Source organism: Monodon monoceros, unplaced genomic scaffold (assembly GCF_005190385.1).
Source record: "Monodon monoceros isolate NGI ecotype Baffin Bay Population unplaced genomic scaffold, NGI_Narwhal_1 Super_Scaffold_7, whole genome shotgun sequence".
In the NCBI taxonomy this organism is placed as follows: Eukaryota; Metazoa; Chordata; class Mammalia; order Artiodactyla; family Monodontidae; genus Monodon; species Monodon monoceros.
In genome coordinates, this window is record NW_021703784.1 from 23,758,968 (window position 1) to 23,768,904 (window position 9,937).

Here is a 9,937-nt window from a genome sequence, read left to right on the forward strand (position 1 = left end):
GACATTTAGGTTGCTCCCATGTCTTGGGGCAACAGTTTATTCAGTAGAGTGGGATATGTGTTCCTTCAAACTAAAATCACCAATAAATCGTATAAGCCTGAAGGCTTTTGCAGAAGAAGTTCAGGTTTTTCTTCCCGATTTTCTTCCAATCTTGTCAGACTTACGAGTCTTTTTACTGAATTAAATTATATTTTTCTCTGTAATTTTTGCTTGTGTTCTCTTTAAATTAGATGTGACTAATTTTTTTCTGACAAAATCACCTCTTACATTTAACAACTGTATACTTTTCTGATTCACTGATTTCTTATTCTTTGTCTCCTGTTCTCAGAGTTCTTTTTTCATATTCAACTTCTTAAATTGAAGAGTTTTGATTTTTTTCCTAAGCATTTAATTAACACTAAGAACTTAGTTCTGGGCTTCCCTGGTGGCGCAGTGGTTGAGAGTCCGCCTGCCGATGCAGGGGACACGGGTTTGTGCCCCGGTCCGGGAAGATCCCACATGCCGCAGAGCGGCGATGCCCGTTAGCCATGGCCGCTGAGCCTGTGCGTCCGGAGCCTGTGCTCCGCAACGGGAGATGCCACAACAGTGAGAGGACCGCGTACCCCAAAAAAAAAAAAAAAAAAGAACTTAGTTCTGATTTCAATTTTAGACATCAGACTTTGAAAGATGGGGTAAGACTTTCATTTTCTTGTTTTTTTTTAATATCTTTACTTAGAATAAGGTAGCATGCTTTTTATATATATATTTATTTATTTGCTTATTTTTTTGTCTGCGTTGGGTCTTTGTTGCTGCACACGCATTTTCTCTAGTTGCAGTGAGCGGAGGCTACTCTTCGTTGCGGTGCACAGGCTTCTCATTGCAGTGGCTTCTCTTGGTGCGGAGCACAGGCTCTAGGCACGCAGGCCTCAGTAGTTGTGGCTCACAGGCTCTAGAGCACAGGCTCAGTAGTTGTGGCGCATGGGCTTAGTTACTCCACGGCATGTGGGAGCTTCCCAGCCCAGGGCTTAAACCCACGTCCCCTGCATTCGCAAGCGTATTCTTAACCACTGCGCCACCAAGGAAGTCCCCTAGCATGCTTTTTAATTTAAAAATTTACAGTATTTTTATTATTGTGGTCAAAAGATAGGTTAAATTTTCTGTAAGTGTTGCATGGGTGCTTAAAGACAGGTGTTATGTTTATAAAGGTACAAGGTTTGATATTTATTTAATCTTATCAAATCCCGTCTAACTTTGTTTTTAATACTTGGCATAAACATTTAATTTCCCATTATAACTATCTTGGACATAGTTTTTACTTCGGTTGTTTGGTATTATTACTCAGTGATAGTCTGTAACTTACATAACTTTTTTTTTTTTACCTTTATTGAGATATAATAGGCAAAATTGTAAGATATTTAAAATGTACTGTACATCGTGATTTGATCTACATATACATTGTGAAAGGCCCCTCTAGTTAATTATCATGTCCATAACCTCACATATTTATCCAGTTTTGTGTGTGTGTGTGTGTGATAATAGTTGAGTTCTCTCAGCAAATTTAAATTTCAATTATATAATACAGCATTGTCATCTCTAGTCACCAGGTCATACATTAGACCCTCAGACTTTATTCATGTTATACCTGAAATTTTGTACTCTTTGACCTCTCCCTATTTTCCTCTATACCCCCAACCTCTAGCAACTGCTTTCCTACTGTTCCAGTTTTTTGTTTCTTTTTTCTTTTTTTTTTCTTTTTCTTCCAGATTCCACATGTAAATCATACCATGCAGTATTTGTCTTTCTCTCTGGCTTATTTCACTTAGCATAATTCCCTCAAGATCCATCCATGTTGTCACAAGTGGCAAGATTTCCTTCTTTCTCATGGTGGAATAATATGCCATTGTATTTACCACATCTTTTACTCATTCATCTGTTAACTGCCACTTAGGTATTTCCTTACCTTGGCTATTGCAAATAATGCTGCAATGAACGTGGGAATGTAGATTTTTTAAGATATATATATATCTACACACATGTACACACACACGTGTGTGTGTGTGTGTGTATCCTGTGTTCATTTCCTTTGGATATATACCCAGAACTGGGATTGCTGGATCATATTTTTTTCATTTTTAAATTTTTGAGATATCTCCATACTGTTTTCCATACTTGCACCAATTTACATTCCCACCAACAGTGCACAAGGATTCTCTTTTCTTCACATCCTCAACAACACTTGTCATTTTGATGATAGCCATTCTAATACATGTGAGGTGAAATCTCATTGTGGTTTTGGTGACTACTGATGTTGAACATCTTTTCGTGTACCTGCTGGTCATTTGTATGTCTTCCTTGGAAAAATGTCTATTCACATCCTCTGCCCATTTCTAATTGATTTGCTTTTTTGCTATTGAATTGTGTCAGTTCTGTATATACTTTGGACATTAACCTCTTGTCATATAGATGGTTTGCAAATACTTTTTCCCACTCCATAGGTTGCCTTTTCATTTTGTTTATGATTTCCTTGGCTGTGTAGAAGCTTTTAAGTTTGATCTAGTCCCACTTGTTTATTTTTGCTTTTGGTGTGAAATACAGAAAAAAAAAATTCTCAAGACCCATGTCAAGGAGCTTATCTCCTGTGTATTCTTCTGGGAGTTTCACGGTTTCAGGTCTTGAATTTCAGGCTTTAATCCATTTTGAATTGATTTTTGTATATGGTGTAAGATAGTGGTCCAATTTCATTCTTTTGCAAATGGCTGTCCAGTTTTTCCAGCACCACTTATTGAAGAGACTGTTCTTTCCCCACTGTATATTCTTGGCTCCTTTGTTGTAAATTAATTGACCATATATGCATAGATTTATTTCTGGGCTCTCTATTCCACTGATTTATGTGTTTATTTTTATGCCTATACCATACTGTTTTAATTACTATAGCTTTATAATATAGTTTGAAATCAGGAAGTATGATTTCTCCAGCTTTGTTCTTTCTCAAGTTTGCTTTAGCTATTTGGGGTCTTTAGTGGTTTCATACAAGTTTTAGAATTGCTCTTCTGTTTCTTTGAAAATATGCCATTGGAATTTTGGTACAGATTGCAATGAATCTGTAGATGACTTTGGGTAGTATGAACATTTTAATAATATTCTTCCAGTCCATGAGCATGAAATATCTTTCCATTTATTTATGTTTTCAATTTCTTTCATCAGTGTCTTATACTTTTCAGTGTCCAGATCTGTCACTCCCTGGTTAAATTTATTCCTAGGGTATCTTTATTATTTTTGATGCAGCTGTAAATGGGATTATTTTCTTAATTTCTCTTTCTGATAGTTCATTGTTAGTGTATATAAATGCAAAAGATTTTTGTACCAGGCATACCTTGGAGATATTGCAGATTCAGTTACAGATGACCACAATTAAGCAAATATCACAAGTCGCACAAATTTTTTGGTTTCCCAGTGCATATGAAAGTTATGTTCAGACTATACTGTAGTCTATTTAAAGTGTGAGATAGCATCATGTCTAAAAAAAATATACATACCTTAATTTAAAAATCCTCTATTGCTGGGAGTTCCCTCGTGACCTAGTGGTTAGGATTCCAGTCTTTCACTGCCATGGCCCAGGTTCAATCCCTAGTCAGAGAACTGAGATCCTAGAAGCTGTGCAATGTGGCCAAAAAAAAAAAGAAAGAAAAAAGAAAAGAAAAAGGTAGCTCCAATAAACTAAAATTAAATAAATAATAATAAATTTTTAAAAGTTTTTAAACACTTTATTGCTTAAAAAAAATGCTAAGCATCATTTGAGCCTTCAGCCTTTGCTGGTGGAGGATCTTACCTCAATGTTGACCGCTGCTGGCTGATCAGAATGATGGTTGCTCAAGGTTGGGGTGGCTTTGGCAGTTTCTAAGGCAACAATGAAGTTTCCTGCATCAATTGACTCTTCCTTTCATGAACAATTTCTCTGTAGCTGTTTTATAGCATTTTACCCACAGTAGAACTTCTTTCAAAATTGGAGTCAGTCCTCTCAAAACCCTGCCACTCCTTTATCAACTAAGTTTATGTCATATTCTAAATCTTTAGTTGTATTTCAACAGTCTTTACAGCATCTTTACCAGGATTAGATTCCATCTCAAGAAACCACTTTCTTTGCTCATCCCTAAGAAGCAAATCCTCATTCATTCAAGTTTTATGATGAGATTGCAGCGATTCAGTCACATCTTAAGCCCCAATTATAATTCTAGTTCTCTTGCTGTTTCCACCACATCTGCAATTACTTCCTCCCCTAACATCTTGAACCACTCAAGTTATCCATGAGGTTGGAAACAACTTCTTCCAAACTCCTGTTAATGTTGATGTTTTGACCTAAAGGCATGAATCATGAATACTCTTTTTTTTTTAACATCTTTATTGCAGTATAATTGCTTTACAATGGTGTGTTAAGTTTCTGCTGTATAACAAAGTGAATCAGCTATACATATACACACATCCCCATATCTCCTCCCTCTTGGATCTCCCTCCCACCCTCCCTATCCCACACATCTAGGTGGTCACAAAGCATTGAGCTGATCTCCCTGTGCTATGCAGCTGCTTCCCTCTAGCTAGCTATTTCACATTTGGTAGTGTATATATGTCTGTACCACTCTCTCACTTCATCTCAGCTTACCCTTCCCCCTCCCCATGTCCTCAAGTCCATTCTCTACATCTGCGTCTTTATTCCTGTCCTGCCCCTAGGTTCTTCTGAACCATTTTTCTTTTTTTAGATTCCATATATATGTTAGCATACAGTATTTGTTTTTCTCTTTCTTACTTCACTCTGTATGACAGACTCTAGGTCCATCCACCTCACTACAAATGAGTCAATTTCCTTTCATTTTATGGCTGAGTAATATTCCATTGTATATATGTGCCACATCTTCTCTATCCATTCATCTGTCAATGGACACTTAGGTTGCTTCCATGTCCTGGCTATTGTAAATAGAGCTGCAATGAACATTATGGTACATGACTCTTTTTGAATTATGGTTTTCTCAGGGTATATGCCCAGTAGTGGGATTGCTGGGTAGTTCTATTTTTAGTTTTTTAAGGAACCTGCATACTGTTCTCCATAGTGGCTGTATCAGTTTACATTCCCACCAACAGTGCAAGAGGGTTCCCTTTTCTCCACACCCTCTTCAGTATTCATTGTTTGTAGATTTTTTGATGATGGCCATTCTGACTGGTGTGAGGTGATACCTCATTGTAGTTTTGATTTGCATTTCTCTAATGATTAGTGATGTTGAGCATACTTTCAGGTGTTTGTTGGCAATCTGTATATCTTCTTTGGAGAAATGTCTATTTAGGTCTTCTGCCCATTTTTGGATTGGGTTTGTTTTTTCGATACTGATCTGCATGAGCTGCTTGTATATTTTGGAGATTAACATTTTGTCAGTTGCTTCGTTTGCAAATATTTTCTCCCATTTTGAGGGTTGTCTTTTCATTCTTTTTATGGTTTCCATGAATGCTGTTAATGGCATCTAGAATGGTGAATGCTTTTCAGAAGGTTTTCAATTGACTTTGCCCAGATTCGTCAGAGGAATCACTATGGCAGCTATAGCTTTACAAAATATATTTCTTTTATAAGAAGACTTAAAAGTTGAAATTACTCCTTGATCCATGGACTGCAGAATGGATGCCATTTTAGCAGAATTTAAAACCATGTTAAGCTCACTGTACATCTCGATCAGAGCTTTTGGGTGACCAAGTGTATTGTCAATGAGCAGTAATATTTTGAAAGAAATTTTGTTTTCCTGAGGAACAGTTCTCAATACTGGGCTTAAAATATTTGGTAAACCATGTTGTGAGCAGATGTGCTGTCATCCAGACTTTGTTTTTCCATTTATAAAGCACAGGCAGAATAGATTTAGCATAATTCTTAAGGGCCTTAGGATTTTCAGAGTGGTAGATGAGCAATGACTTCAAGTTAAACTCACCAGCTGCACTGGCCCCTAACAAGAGAGTTAGTTAGCCTGTCCTTTGAAGCTTTGAATCCAGGCATTGACTTCTCCACTCTAGCTATGAAAGTCCTGGATGGCATCTTCTTTCAATAGATGTTTCATCTATGTTGAATATTTTTTGTTTAGTGGAGCCACCTTCATGAATTATCTTAGCTAGATCTTTGGATAACTTGCTGCACCTTCTACATCAGCACTTGCTGAATCTTGCACTTTGATGTTATGGAGCTGGCTTCTTCTTACAAGGACCAATCTCTGGTAGCTTCAAACTTTTCTTCTGCAGCTTCCTGACCTGTCTCAGCCTTCACAGAATTTGAGAGAGCCAGAGGCTTGCTCTGGATTGGGATTTGGCTTAAGGGAATGTTGTGGCTGGTTTGATCTTCTAGCCAGACTAATAAAACTTTCTGCTTACAGTAAGTCCCCCACATACAAACCTTCAAGTTGTGAACTTTCAAAGATGCGAACATGCGTTTGCATGTCCAGTCACATGTTAGTTCACATGTCTGGTGTATATTGTCACATTGCGTGCATCCTCTACAAGTGGTTGTGCTTTTGTCCAGACCCTCCGTCTCCTATTGCTGACAATCCTTCAGCTCTACCATCTCCCACTTCTTCTCCGTCCTCCAGTCAGTAACCTGTTCACTTGATGCCAGCCCCTGTATGCCACCTGTTGTACTGTACTACTATACTTTTCAAGGTGCTGTACTGTAACACCTAAAATGTTTTATTTTTTGTGTTTGTTTTTTATGTATTTGTGTGAAAACTATTATAAACCGATTACAGTACAGTACTATATAGCCGATTGTATTAGTTGGGTACCTAGGCATTGGACTTACAAACAAATTGGACTTATGAACTCGCTCTCACAACAGAACTTGTTCATATGTATGAGACTTACTGTATTAGCAGTGAGGCTGTTTCACTTTCTTAACATCCCTGGGTTCACTGGAGTAGCACTTGGTAACTGGCACAAAAGGCCTAGCTTTCGGACTATCTCGGCTTTGTACATGCCTTCCTCACTAAGCTTAATCGTTGCTAGCTTTTGATTTAAAGTGAAAGACATGTGACTCTTCCTTTCACTTTAACACTTAGAGGTCATGTAGGTTATTAATTGGCCTACATTCAATATTGTTGTGTCTCAGGGAGTAAGGAGGCCTGTTCCCTCCCCTCAGGGAGAAGGAGAGAGATGGAGAAGTTGCCAGTTGGTGGAGCAGTCAGAAGACACAATATTTATCAAGTTCACCATCTTGATATGAGTGCAGTTCATTGTGCCCCAAAACAATTACAATAGTAACATCAGAGATCACTGGTCACAGATCACCATAACAAATATAATGAAAAGTTTGAAATATTGTGAGAATTACCAAAATGTGACATAGAGACACGAAGTGAACAAATGCTATTGGAAAAATGGTGCTGACAGACTTGCTTGATACACAATGCAAGGTTGCCATAAAGCTTCAATTTGTTGAAAAACAAAAAAATACAGGCATATCTCGGAGATATTGCAGGTTCAGTTCTAGACCACTGCAATAAAGCAAATCACAAGTCACGCAAATTTGTTTCCCAGTGCATATAAGTTATGTTTACACTATAGTCTATTCAGTGTGCATTAGTATTATGTCTTAAAAAACAATTTGTATACCTTAATTTTACTGCTAAAATATGCTAACCATCATCTGACAACAGGATTGCCACAAACCTTCAATTTGTTTAAAAAAACAAAGCAAAACAAAAAACCACAGTATCTACAAAGTGCAATAAAATGAGGTATGCCTGTATATTGACTTTGTATCCTACAACTTTATTATATTCATTTATTATAACAGTTCTTTGGTAGAGTTTTTAGGGTAGTCTGTATATAATATATCATCTGCATTTCATCTACTTCTTCCTTTTGTGGAAGCTTTTTATGTCTTTTCCTTGCTTGCTATTTTAATTGTTCTGCTTAGGATGTCTAGTAATATGTTGAATAAAATTGGTAAGAGTAGGCATCCTTGTCTTGTTCCTGATCTTAGAGGAAAACCTTTCAGCTTTTCATCGAGTATGATGTTAGCTGTGGGCTTGTCATATATAGCCTTTATTACGTTGAAGTACATTCTTTCTACACCCCCTATATTAGGAGTTTTTAACAAGAATGGATGTTGAATTTTATCAAATGCTTTTTCTGTATCTTGAGATGATCATATGATTTTTATCCTTCATTTTGTTACTTGGTTTATAACATTGACTTATGGATACTAAACTATGCTTACATCCCTGGAGTAAATTCCACTTAATTATGGTGCATGATTCTTTTAATGTGCTGTAGATTTTGGTTTGCTAATATGTTGTTCAGGATATTTGTATCTACTTTCATCAGAGATATTGGCCTGTTGTTTTCTGTTCTTGTAGTGTCCTTTTTTGGTTTTGGTATCAGGGTAATGATGTCCTCATAAAATTTGTTTGGAAGGATTCCCACTTCTATTTGTTGGAAGAGCTTGAGAAGGATTAGTATTAATTCTTTAAATGCTTGGTGGAATTCACCAATGAAGCTGTCTGGTCCTGGACTTTTCTTAATTTGGAGGTTTTTCATTACTGATTCAGTCTCCTCACTAGTAATTAGTATGTTCAGATTTTCTATTTTTTCATGCTTCAGTCTTGTAGGTTATATGGTTCTAGGACTTTTTCCGTCTCTTCTAGTTTGTGCAGTTTATTGGTGTATAATTGTTCAGCATACTCGCTTATGATTCATTGTGTGGTACTAGTTGTAATATCTCCTCTTTCATTTATAATTTTATTTATTTGAGGCTTCTCTATTTTTAAGTCTAGCAAATGATTTGTCATTTTTTTTTAAAAATCAGCTCTTCATTTTTTTTAATCTTTTCTATTATCTTTTTAGCCTGTATTTCATTTCTTTTTGCTCTGATCTTTATTTCCCTGCCTTCAACTAACTTTGGGCTTAGTTTGTTCTTTTCCTAGTTCCTTGAGGTGTAAAGTTAGGTTGTTTGAGATCTTTCTTGATTCTTAGTGCAGTATGAAGTTCCCTATTAGAACTGCTTTTGCTCCATCACATGTCTTGGTGTGTTGCATTTCTACTTTCATTTGTGTCAGAATTTTTTTTATTTGTTTGGTTTTCTTCTTTGACCCATTGGTTGTTCAGTAGCATGGTTTTTAATCTCCACATATTTGTGAATTTTCCACTTTTCTTCTTATAATTGATTTCTAGTTTCATACCATTGTGATCAGAAAAGATGCTTGATGCAATTTCAGTCTCCTTAATCTTAAGACCTCTTTTGTGGCCTAACATATGCTCTATTTTGGAGAATGATACATGTGCACTTGAGAATATGTATTCTGCTGCCCTTGCATAGAACGTCATAATGTATCTAAGTCCATCTGGTCTAACGTATCATTTAAGTCCAGTGTTTCCTCATTGATTTTCAATCTGGATGAAATATCTATTGTTGAAAGTGTGGTATTGAAGTCCCCTATTATTGGATTACTGTCTCTTCCTCCCTTAGGTCTCGTTTCCCATCCCCCCACCACCACCGGCCACGCTGTGCAGCTTGCAGGATCTTAGTTCCTCAACCAGGGATTGAACCCAGACCCCAGCCATGAAAGCACCAAGTCTTAACCACTGGACTGCCAGGGAGTACCCTCAGGTCTGTTAATAAATGCTTTATATATTTAGGTGCTCCAATGTTGGGTGGATAAATATTTACAATTTTTTATTCTCTTGTTGGATTGACCCCTTTATCATAATATAATGACCTTTTTATCTTCCTACGTTCTGTGTCTTAAAGTCTATTTTGTCCAATATAAATATAGCTACCCTGCTTTCTTTTGGTTTCCATTCATGAGATATTTTTCCATTCCTTCACTTTCAGTCTCTATGTGTCCTTAAACCTGAAGTGATTCTCATGTATGCAGCATATAATTGGGTCTTTTTTTTTTTTTCCATTCAGTCATTTAAGGTTACTATTGATAGATAT